The sequence below is a fragment of the Oncorhynchus keta genome, unplaced genomic scaffold, assembly GCF_023373465.1.
Source record: "Oncorhynchus keta strain PuntledgeMale-10-30-2019 unplaced genomic scaffold, Oket_V2 Un_contig_8387_pilon_pilon, whole genome shotgun sequence".
NCBI classification, from domain to species: Eukaryota; Metazoa; Chordata; class Actinopteri; order Salmoniformes; family Salmonidae; genus Oncorhynchus; species Oncorhynchus keta.
In genome coordinates, this window is record NW_026290028.1 from 1 (window position 1) to 12,500 (window position 12,500).

Consider the following 12,500-nt stretch of genomic DNA (forward strand, 5'->3'; position numbering starts at 1 on the left):
CCCATGGGACCTCCTGTCTCCCCTGTCTCTCCTGTCTCTCCTGTCTCCCCTGTCTCTCCTGTGTCCCCTGTCTCTCCTGTCTCTCCTGTCTCTCCTCCCCTGTCTCTCCTGTATCTCCTGTATCTCCTGTCTCCCCTGTCTCTCCTGTCTCCCTGTCTCTCCTGTCTCCCCTGTCTCTCCTGTCTCTCCTGTCTCCCCTGTCTCTCCTGTCTCCCCTGTCTCTCCTGTCTCTCCTGTCTCCCCTGTCTCCCTGTCTCCCCTGTCTCTCCTGTCTCTCCTGTCTCCCCTGTCTCCCCCGTCTCTCCTGTCTCTCCTGTCTCTCCTGTCTCCCCTGTCTCTCCTGGCTACTGACTGTGAATGAGGGTGTTTACATAAGAGAGCAGCTACTGTGACATAATGAGAGTTAGGGCCTGAGGGGAGATTCTGCTGTTTGGCCACAGATGTACTGGAGCTACTGTACACACACACACACACACACACACACACACACACACACACACACACACACACACACACACACACACACACACACACACACACACACACACACACACACACACACACACACACACACACACACACACACACACACACACACACACACACACACACACACACACACACACACACAGGATTGACGTAACGGCCTCACAATAGAAGTGGGTCAATGTGTTCATTGTAAGGAATGAAATCGTCCCTGATTACCACTGGCTCTCCCATTCCCAGAAAGGCTGTGTGTTTGCCTGGGGCAGAACACCAGAGAAGGGCCACTTATCAGAAGTTAAGAAGGCATCGCGGAGCACTGTGCCCTAACGACTAGGAACACGCACACAGAGGTCACGCAAGGCAAAAGACGTCTGAAATAAATATTTGTTTTCATATTCCGGCATGAATCAGTTGTAGTCTATGGCTGTTAGCAGCATCTAGCATCATGAATCAGTTGTAGTCTATGTCTGTTAGCAGCATCTAGCATCATGAATCAGTTGTAGTCTATGTCTGTTAGCAGCATCTAGCATCATGAATCAGTTGTAGTCTATGTCTGTTAGCAGCATCTAGCATCATGAATCAGTTGTAGTCTATGCTGTTAGCAGCATCTAGCATCATGAATCAGTTGTAGTCTATGTTGTTAGCAGCATCTAGCATCATGAATCAGTTGTAGTCTATGTTTGTTAGCAGCATCTAGCATCATGAATCAGTTGTAGTCTATGTTTGTTAGCAGCATCTAGCATCATGAATCAGTTGTAGTCTATGTCTGTTAGCATCGTCTAGTATCATGAATCAGTTGTAGTCTATGGCTGTTAGCAGCATAGCATCATGAATCAGTTGTGGTCTATGTCTGTTAGCAGCATCTAGCATCATGAATCAGTTGTGGTCTATGTCTGTTAGCAGCATCTAGCATCATGAATCAGTTGTGGTCTATGGGTGTTATCAGCATCTAGCATCATGAATCAGTTGTAGTCTATGGCTGTTAGCAGCATAGCATCATGAATCAGTTGTGGTCTATGGCTGTTAGCAGCATAGCATGCCTCATGCTAGTTTTGTTTGTCCTGGAACAATCAGCCCACTTGACTGTAAGTTCATCCCAAATGGCACCCTATTCCCTTTATAGTGCACTACTTTTGACTAGGACCCATTGCCTACATAGTGCACGATACAGGGAATAGTGTGCCATTTGGGACAGAGGCTGTGGCTTCCCTCATTGTTTCCCTCTTTAAGGACAAAGAGCTGTTCTCAAAGCGTCTCCCTCCACAGCGCCGTTCTGTTTCTACCATCCTGACCAGGAAAACAACCCCTGCGTGTGAGTGTGTGATCTGCTTGCGCACGTGCCTGTGTATGTGTGTGTGTGTGTGTGTGTGTGTGTGTGTGTGTGCCTGTTCTTGTTTTGTTACCAAAACAGCCAGTACAACCCAGGCCAAGCCTGACCTTATGTCAGGGTGACTAGTTCTCTGTAATTACAGCAGGTCTGACCTTATGTCAGGGTGACTAGTTCTCTGTAGTTATAGCAGGTCTTATGTCAGGGTGACTAGTTCTCTGTAGCTATAGCAGGTCTGACCTTATGTCAGGGTGACTAGTTCTCTGTAGTTATAGCAGGTCTTATGTCAGGGTGACTAGTTCTCTGTAATTACAGCAGGTCTGACCTTATGTCAGGGTGACTAGTTCTCTGTAGTTATAGCAGGTCTTATGTCAGGGTGACTAGTTCTCTGTAGTTATAGCAGGTCTTATGTCAGGGTGACTAGTTCTCTGTAGTTATAGCAGGTCTTATGTCAGGGTGACTAGTTCTCTGTAGTTATAGCAGGTCTGACCTTATGTCAGGGTGACTAGTTCTCTGTAGTTATAGCAGGTCTTATGTCAGGGTGACTAGTTCTCTGTAGTTATAGCAGGTCTGACCTTATGTCAGGGTGACTAGTTCTCTGTAATTACAGCAGGTCTGAGTTCTCTTATGTCATGTCAGGGTGACTAGTTCTCTGTAGTTACAGCAGGTCTTATGTCAGGGTGACTAGTTCTCTGTAGTTATAGCAGGTCTGACCTTATGTCAGGGTGACTAGTTCTCTGTAGTTACAGCAGGTCTTATGTCAGGGTGACTAGTTCTCTGTAGTTATAGCAGGTCTGACCTTATGTCAGGGTGACTAGTTCTCTGTAGTTACAGCAGGTCTTATGTCAGGGTGACTAGTTCTCTGTAGTTATAGCAGGTCTTATGTCAGGGTGACTAGTTCTCTGTAATTACAGCAGGTCTGACCTTATGTCAGGGTGACTAGTTCTCTGTAGTTACAGCAGGTCTTATGTCAGGGTGACTAGTTCTCTGTAGTTACAGCAGGTCTGACCTTATGTCAGGGTGACTAGTTCTCTGTAGTTATAGCAGGTCTTATGTCAGGGTGACTAGTTCTCTGTAGTTATAGCAGGTCTGACCTTATGTCAGGGTGACTAGTTCTCTGTAGTTATAGCAGGTCTTATGTCAGGGTGACTAGTTCTCTGTAGTTATAGCAGGTCTGACCTTATGTCAGGGTGACTAGTTCTCTGTAGTTATAGCAGGTCTTATGTCAGGGTGACTAGTTCTCTGTAGTTATAGCAGGTCTTATGTCAGGGTGACTAGTTCTCTGTAGTTATAGCAGGTCTTATGTCAGGGTGACTAGTTCTCTGTAGTTATAGCAGGTCTGACCTTATGTCAGGGTGACTAGTTCTCTGTAATTACAGCAGGTCTGACCTTATGTCAGGGTGACTAGTTCTCTGTAGTTATAGCAGGTCTTATGTCAGGGTGACTAGTTCTCTGTAGTTATAGCAGGTCTTATGTCAGGGTGACTAGTTCTCTGTAATTACAGCAGGTCTTATGTCAGGGTGACTAGTTCTCTGTAGTTATAGCAGGTCTGACCTTATGTCAGGGTGACTAGTTCTCTGTAGTTATAGCAGGTCTTATGTCAGGATGACTAGTTCTCTGTAATTACAGTAAGTCTGACCTTATGTCAGGGTGACTAGTTCTCTGTAGTTACAGCAGGAACACATAAACATCATTCAGACATTTCCAGCTTGTTGGCTTTTACTGTTATTGTTCCCGAAGCAATAACACTTATGATGTGGGCGGGGCTGGAGCCACGGGGCTGTATGGAGGACAGAGTTAACTCTGAGTCCCAAATGACACTCTATTTCCCTATGTAGTGCACTACTTCTGTCTACAGTAGTGGACTATAGGGAGTAGGGTTCCATTTGGGTCACAATCATAGCGTGTCACAATCATAGCGTGTCACAGCAGCATGACAGAACAATAGTCCATAGTTCAGTACATCAGTATGTTTCTATAGCAACCACTCTCCTCTCTCCTCCTTTCTAGAATCAGAGGGCCGTAGTTACAGGCTTTGTGTGGGTTTCACTAACTGTTCTCCAGAACCAGAGGGTCGAACCAGAGGGCCGTAGTTCCAGGCTTTGTGTGGGTTTCACTAACTGTTCTCCAGAACCAGAGGGTCGAACCAGAGGGCCGTAGTTACAGGCTTTGTGTGGGTTTCACTAACTGTTCTCCAGAACCAGAGGTGTACAGGTTTTGTGTTTATGTTCTGACATGTGGGTCTGTGTCTGTTCTTGTACATATTTGTGTGGGTTTGTGCCTGACATGTGGGTGTGTCTGACATGTGGGTCTGTCTGACCAGATGACAGGTTCTCTTTGTGTGTCTCACTAACTGTCTCTCCAGGGTGTGTTCTCTAGTTTACATGTGGGTGACTAGTTCTCCAGACCTGTGGATGTGTCTGCATGTGGGTGTGTCTGACCATGTCAGGATGTAGTTTCTGTAATTACTGTTCTAACCATGTGGCTTATGTGTGTCTGCCAGAACCAGTGGGTGTGTTACAGGCTTTGTGGGAACACATAAACATCTTCAGACATTGTGCCTGACAGGCTTTTACTGTTATTGTTCTGAACATGTGGGTGTGTCTGACCATGTGGGGGTGTCTGACCAGTGGGTGTGTTACAGACATGTGGGTCCCAAATGTTCTGACATGTGGGTGTGCACTACTTCTGACCAGTGGGTGTGTCTGACATGTGGGTAACTGTCTGAACCATGTACAGGGTGTGTCACAGCAGCCCATGACAGAACAAGGGTGTAGTTGACATATGGGTTTCTATAGCAACCACTCTTCTGACCAGGGTGTGTCTGACCAGAGGGTGTAGTTACAGGCTTTGTGTGGGTTTCACTACTGTTCTGAACCAGTGGGTGTGTCTGACCATGTGGCTGTGTTCTGACCATGTTTCACTAACTGTTCTCCAGAACCAGAGGGCTGTGTCTGCCCATGTGGGTAACTGTTCTGACCATGTGGGTGTGTCTGTTACAGGCTTTGTGTGGGTTGCCTGCCTAATGGGTGTGTCTGACCATGTGGGTGTGTCTGACCATGTGGGGTGTGTTACAGGCATGTCTCACTACTGTTCTCCAGAACCTGACATGTGGGTGTGTCTGACATGTGTGGGTGTGTCTGTTCCCATGTGGGTGTGTCTGCCCATGTGGGTGTGTCTGCCCTTTGTGGGTGTGTCTGACCGTGTGGGTGTGTCTGCCCATGTGGGTGTGTCTGACATGTGGGTGTGTCTGACCATGTGGGTGTGTCTGACATGTGGGTGTGTCTGACCATGTGGGTGTGTCTGCCCATGTGGGTGTGTCTGACCATGTGGGTGTGTCTGGCCATGTGGGTGTGTCTGCCCATGTGGGTGTGTCTGGCCATGTGGGTGTGTCTGCCCATGTGGGTGTGTCTGCCCATGTGGGTGTGTCTGCCCGTGTGGGTGTGTCTGCCCATGTGGGTGTGTCTGCCCATGTGGGTGTGTCTGTTTATAGGCAGTCTGTAGCCACAGCTCAGGAGAAACTAGTCAGAACTCAGAACTAATTACTGGGTATCCCGTGTCACCAACCACCATTTTGTGAAAGCACATTGGGTTAAGGACTGAGTTGGACACAGTCATTCATGCTAGAATCTAGATTATGGATTCCAGTACTGACATGTTTTCCTGAGTGAACTATCTAGCTAAATACAGATAGCCCAAGTGTCCTTAACAGATAGCTGGAGTACTGTTAGTGTATTCTAGTGTTGTTGTCATCACTATAGTGTATGTTCAGAGAAACCATTCTGATTACAGTACTTGTACTGAACACGATGGGAGACAGAGAGCTGGTTTCAAGTGCGGGGCGCAGCTGGTGTTTATTGTAGAGGACCACAGGAGGAGGCAGGTAGCTGGGTCCAGGGGCAGGTAGCTGGGTCCAGGGGCAGGTAGCTGGGTCCAGGGGCAGGTAGCTGGGTCCAGGGGCTGGTAGCTGGGTCCAGGGGCAGGTAGCTGGGTCCAGGGGCAGGTAGCTGGGTCCAGGGACAGGTAGCTGTGTCCAGGGGCAGGTAGCTGGGTCCAGGGGCAGGTAGCTGGGTCCAGGGGCAGGTAGCTGGGTCCAGGGGCAGGTAGCTGGGTCCAGGGGCAGGTAGCTGGGTCCAGGGGCAGGTAGCTGGGTCCAGGGGCAGGTAGCTGGGTCCAGGGGCAGGTAGCTGGGTCCAGGGGCAGGTAGCTGGGTCCAGGGGCAGGTAGCTGGGTCCAGGGGCAGGTAGCTGAGTCCAGGGGCAGGCAGAAGGTCATACAAGGTAACAGTACAGGCAGGGAAAAGGCTAGTAACGTCGTCTGGGAGATCAGGCAATAGATAACAGGAAATCTGATAGGTTAAAGTACAGGCAGGGAATAGGCAAAAAAAGTGTCTTTAAAAAAAAATAATAATAAATTAACCAGGCAAGTCAGTCAAGAACAAATTCTTATTTTCAATGACGGCCTAGGAACAGTGGGTTAACTGGTCTAGGAACAGTGGGTTAACTGGTCTAGGAACAGTGGGGTTAACTGGTCTAGGAACAGTGGGTTAACTGGTCTAGGAACAGTGGGTTAACTGGTCTAGGAACAGTGGGTTAACTGGTCTAGGAACAGTGGGTTAACTGGTCTAGGAACAGTGGGTTAACTGGTCTAGGAACAGTGGGTTAACTGGTCTAGGAACAGTGGGTTAACTGGTCTAGGAACAGTGGGTTAACTGGTCTAGGAACAGTGGGTTAACTGCCTGTTCGGGGGCAGAATAACAGATAACCTTGTCAGCTCAGGGATTTGAACTCACAACCTTCCGGTTACTAGTCCAACACTCTAACCACAAGGCTACCCTGCCGCCTCGTTAGTGAGGATGGCCAAAAGCTAATATGGAAATAAACAGAGCTCTGAATAGAATGTGTATCAAGACGAACAATACCTCACAGTGATGAGGTGCCAAGAACTGAACTAAATACTGTGTGATAATGACATACAGGTGTATGAACAGGTGATCAGAATTCAGGTGATTGGGATCTGGAGAGTGAGCTGCGTTCGGGGGGATCTATGTGTTTCAGAGTGTACTGTTCAGAGAAATCATTCTGATATCCCAGCAGTCTCCTCTCCACTGTGTTGATACCTGATGTCTGTTGAGTCATGATATCCCAGCAGCCTCCTCTGCACTGTGTTGATACCTGATGTCTGTTGAGTCATGATATCCCAGCAGTCTCCTCTCCACTGTGTTGATACCTGATGTCTGTTGAGTCATGATATCCCAGCAGTCTCCTCTCCACTGTGTACCTGATGTCTGTTGAGTCATGATATCCCAGCAGTCTCCTCTCCACTGTGTACCTGATGTCTGTTGAGTCATGATATCCCAGCAGTCTCCTCTGCACTGTGTTGATACCTGAAGTCTGTTGAGTCATGATATCCCAGCAGTCTCCTCTCCACTGTGTTGATACCTGATGTCTGTTGAGTCATTATATCCCAGCAGCCTCCTCTGCACTGTGTTGATACCTGAAGTCTGTTGAGTCATGATATCCCAGCAGTCTCCTCTCCACTGTGTTGATACCTGAAGTCTGTTGAGTCATGATATCCCAGCAGTCTCCTCTCCACTGTGTTGATACCTGATGTCTGTTGAGTCATGATATCCCAGCAGTCTCTCCTCCACCACTGACAGCTCCCAGATCCAGTCACCTCTGAAAAGCTGTTAAATATTGAAGCACTGTGATACTTTACCCTCTGCTGATATCCCAGCAGTCTCCTCTCCACTGTGTTGATACCTGAAGTCTGTTGAGTCATGATATCCCAGCAGTCTCCTCTGCACTGTGTTGATACCTGAAGTCTGTTGAGTCATGATATCCCAGCAGTCTCCTCTCCACTGTGTTGATACCTGAAGTCTGTTGAGTCATGATATCCCAGCAGTCTCCTCTCCACTGTGTTGATACCTGATGTCTGTTGAGTCATGATATCCCAGCAGTCTCTCCTCCACCACTGACAGCTCCCAGATCCAGTCACCTCTGAAAAGCTGTTAAATATTGAAGCACTGTGATACTTTACCCTCTGCTGCTTTGTAACTGGGGCTGCTTCCCAAACGGCACTCTATTCCCTATATAGTGCACTACTGTTGACCACGGGCAAATAGGACTAGTTGTTGCGCTATGTTGTTTGGGAAGCAGCCCTTGAGGTCACATGAACAGATGTAGTTTGTAATTCAGCTCATCTCAACAGTAAATCCCCAGCAGGCTCTTTGTGTTGCTAGGATCAGTCAGGTAGGATTATAAAGACAGTGAGTGTCTGTAGGTAGAGTTAGTCAGGTAGGATTATAAAGACAGTGAGTGTCTGTAGGTAGAGTTAGTCAGGTAGGATGATAAAGACAGTGTCTGTAGGTAGAGTTAGTCAGGTAGGATTATAAAGACAGTGAGTGTCTGTAGGTAGAGTTAGTCAGGTAGGATGATAAAGACAGTGTCAGTAGGTAGAGTTAGTCAGGTAGGATGATAAAGACAGTGTCAGTAGGTAGAGTTAGTCAGGTAGGATGATAAAGACAGTGTCAGTAGGTAGAGTTAGTCAGGTAGGATGATAAAGACAGTGTCTGTAGGTAGAGTTAGTCAGGTAGGATGATAAAGACAGTGTCTGTAGGTAGAGTTAGTCAGGTAGGAGGATAAAGACAGTGTCAGTAGGTAGAGTTAGTCAGGTAGGAGGATAAAGACAGTGTCAGTAGGTAGAGTTAGTCAGGTAGGATGATAAAGACAGTGTCTGTAGGTAGAGTTAGTCAGGTAGGATGATAAAGACAGTGTCTGTAGGTAGAGTTAGTCAGGTAGGAGGATAAAGACAGTGTCTGTAGGTAGAGTTAGTCAGGTAGGATGATAAAGACAGTGTCTGTAGGTAGAGTTAGTCAGGTAGGATGATAAAGACAGTGTCTGTAGGTAGAGTTAGTCAGGTAGGAGGATAAAGACAGTGTCTGTAGGTAGAGTTAGTCAGGTAGGAGGAGAAAGACAGTGTCTGTAGGTAGAGTTAGTCAGGTAGGATGATAAAGACAGTGTCAGTAGGTAGAGTTAGTCAGGTAGGATGATAAAGACAGTGTCTGTAGGTAGAGTTAGTCAGGTAGGAGGATAAAGACAGTGTCTGTAGGTAGAGTTAGTCAGGTAGGAGGAGAAAGACAGTGTCTGTAGGTAGAGTTAGTCAGGTAGGATGATAAAGACAGTGTCAGTAGGTAGAGTTAGTCAGGTAGGAGGAGAAAGACAGTGTCTGTAGGTAGAGTTAGTCAGGTAGGATGATAAAAACAGTGTCTGTAGGTAGAGTTAGTCAGGTAGGATGATAAAGACAGTGTCTGTAGGTAGAGTTAGTCAGGTAGGATGATAAAGACAGTGTCTGTAGGTAGAGTTAGTCAGGTAGGATGATAAAGACAGTGTCAGTAGGTAGCAGGTAGAGTTAGTCAGTGTGGCAGAGTACTACTGTGTATTACCAACCTTCTGTTTGGTTCGATCTCAAATGAACGTCATTGACATTGTCTTGGGAGTGCTACTGGGCGGTAGTCATTTAGACAGGTGACCTTGGCTCTCTTGGGCACCGGGACTATGGTGGTCTGCTTGAAACATGTAGATATTAAAGACTGGGTCGGTAAGAGGTTGAAAATGTCAGAGTACGTGTCCTGGTAATCCGTCTGGCCCTGCGGCCTTGTGAATGTTGACCTGTTTAAAGGTCTCACATCGACTATGGACAGCGTGATCACACAGTCTTCCGGGAACAGCTGGCGCTCTCACGCATGGTTCAGTGTTGCTTGCCTCGAAAGCTAGCATAGAAGGCATTTAGCTCGTCTGGTAGGACATATTCCAGTCTGTGCTAGCGAAACAGTCCTGTAGCTCAGGGGCTCTTATTTCCTGCAATTATACACATTTTTATCATGGGGTGCAAAGAACGTTTTGCAGTTTTAAAGCAAATTATTTTCTTGCAATTCTATAAATTTTGCCATGTCTAATGTGTATTCATGTGATATTTGAGTGACTCAAAAACTACAACAATATTTATGGGCTAAAAAAAGTAAGTGAAAAGACGGCCGTGGGCTGATTGATCTGGACATTCCTGACTAGTTATAAACATCTCTCTAATGTGAACAATGACTAAGGTGACAAGAGGAGCTGATGATGTCATACCCCATTTAGAAATGTCACCTGGTACATTCTACTATTATCACTTTCAGGAGTGGTCCTTCTGTAGCTCAGTTGGTAGAGCATGGTGCTTGTAACGCCAGGGTAGTGGGTTCGATTCCCGGGACCACCCATACGTAGAATGTATGCACACATGACTGTAAGTCGCTTTGGATAAAAGCGTCTGCTAAATGGCATATATTATTATTATTAAAGCTGGACTGAGTTCTTACAAAAAAATGTTTTTTTTTTAAGGGGAGGGGGGGAGTCCCCCGTCCGCCCCCAGTGTCCGACCCCCAGTCCCCCGTCCGACCCCCCAGTCCCCCCGTCCGACCCCACAGTTTGGGAACCACTGCTGTAGTTTAGCATCCACTTCATCTGACCATTTGTACTTCCTGTTTGAGTTTTTTACTTGTTAGCAAGAGTGTTGTAATATCAGGTATGAGTGTAGTGACCTGTTGTACTCTTATAATCTCAACCCGGCACAGTCAGAAGAGGACTGGCCACCCCTCAGAGCCTGGTACCTCTCTAGGTTTCTAATCTCAACCCGGCACAGTCAGAAGAGGACTGGCCACCCCTCAGAGCCTGGTTCCTCTCTAGGTTTCTAATCTCAACCCGGCACAGTCAGAAGAGGACTGGCCACCCCTCAGAGCCTGGTACCTCTCTAGGTTTCTAATCTCAACCCGGCACAGTCAGAAGAGGACTGGCCACCCCTCAGAGCCTGGTACCTCTCTAGGTTTCTAATCTCAACCCGGCACAGTCAGAAGAGGACTGGCCACCCCTCAGAGCCTGGTACCTCTCTAGGTTTCTAATCTCAACCCGGCACAGTCAGAAGAGGACTGGCCACCCCTCAGAGCCTGGTTCCTCTCTAGGTTTCTAATCTCAACCCGGCACAGTCAGAAGAGGACTGGCACCCCTCAGAGCCTGGTACCTCTCAGGTTTCTAATCTCAACCCGGCACAGTCAAAATAAGAGGATTTGCCACCCCTCAGAGCCTGGTACCTCTCTAGGTTTCTAATCTCTAAGGCACAGTCAGAAGAGGTTTTATCATTTAAAGCCTGGTTCCCTCTGGAAAGGGTTTCTAATCTCAACCCGGCACAGTCAGAAGAGGACTGGCCACCCCTCAGAGCCTGGTACCTCTCTAGGTTTCTAATCTCAACCCGGCACACCCCGCATACCATGGTTCCTCTCTAGGTTTCTTCCTAAGGTTTTGGCCTTTCTAGGGAGTTTTTCCTAGCCACCGTGCTTCAACACCTGCATTGCTTGCTGTTTGGGGGTTTTAGGCTGGGTTTCTGTACAGCACTTTGAGACATCAGCTGATGTACGAAGGGCTTTATAAATTTGATTGATTGTTGTGACGTCATGTAAAAGTATATTCGTTGTACCAAATCATTTCTTTCACTTCAGTCCTCGGGCACAGAATATTATATGTGAACTAGGAACCAAAATAATGAAGGTATTTGTTCCTAGTCTGTTATTCTTAGGGTATCACTCTAAGGACAATGTGTCAGTAGTGTTTTATCATTTAAAGGCTGTATTATCACCTGGTGGAAAGGAGATGATTTACTTTATGGGTGTATAGTGGAGGGGGAGGGTGGAGGGTGGAGTGTATAGTGGAGGGGAGGGTGGAGTGTATAGTGGAGGGTGGAGGGTGGAGTGTATAGTGGAGGGGAGGGTGGAGTGTATAGTGGAGGGGGGAGGGTGGAGTGTATAGTGGAGGGGAGGGTGGGGTGGAGGTGTATAGTGGAGGGGGAGGGTGGAGGGTGGAGTGTATAGTGGAGGGGGAGGGTGGAGTGTATAGTGGAGGGGGAGGGTGGAGGGTGGAGTGTATAGTGGAGGGGGAGGGTGGAGGGTGGAGTGTATAGTGGAGGGGGAGGGTGGAGGGTGGAGTGTATAGTGGAGGGGTGGAGTGGTGGAGGGGGAGGTGGGGGTGGAGGGTGGAGTGTATAGTGGAGGGGGAGGGTGGAGGGTGGAGGGTGGAGTGTGGAGTGGAGGGGGGGTGGAGTGTATAGTGGAGTGGAGGGTGAAGGGTGGAGGGTGGAGTGTATAGTGGAGGGGGAGGGTGGAGTGTATAGTGGAGGGGGAGGGTGAAGTGTATAGTGGAGGGGGAGGGTGGAGTGTATAGTGGAGGGGGAGGGTGGAGGGTGGAGGGTGTATAGTGGAGGGGGAGGGTGGAGTGTATAGTGGAGGGGGAGGGTGGAGTGTATAGTGGAGGGGGGGTGGAGGGGGTGGAGTGTATAGTGGAGGGGGAGGGTGGAGTGTATAGTGGAGGGGAGGGTGGAGTGTATAGTGGAGGGGAGGGTGGAGTGTATAGTGGAGGGGGAGGGTGGAGTGTATAGTGGAGGGGAGGGTGGAGTGTATAGTGGAGGGGAGGAGTGGGAGGGTGGAGTGTATAGTGGAGGGGAGGGTGGAGGGTGGAGTGTGTAGTGGGAGGGTGAGGGTGGGGTGGAGGGTGGTAGGAGTGGTGGAGTGTATAGTGGAGGGGAGGGTGGAGGGTGGAGTGTATAGTGGAGGGGGAGGGTGGAGTGTATAGTGGAGGGGGAGGGTGGAGTGTATAGTGGA

The 12,500-nt window shown here is 48.3% G+C and overlaps 1 long non-coding RNA gene across 2 annotated transcripts; it reads left to right on the forward strand.

Moving 5' to 3' along the window:
- Positions 1 to 8,120: 8,120 nt before the first annotated feature.
- Positions 8,121 to 10,181, forward strand: LOC127926815 (uncharacterized). 2 transcript variants are annotated; one of them, XR_008125171.1, is made up of 5 exons: positions 8,121 to 8,181; positions 8,350 to 8,431; positions 8,514 to 8,718; positions 8,842 to 9,005; positions 9,218 to 10,181. It is a non-coding gene; the product is annotated as an uncharacterized LOC127926815 (long non-coding RNA). The 2 variants fall into 2 exon arrangements; XR_008125170.1 differs by having other exon boundaries at positions 8,139 to 8,181; positions 8,268 to 8,431.
- The last annotated feature ends 2,319 nt before the right edge of the window (positions 10,182 to 12,500 follow it).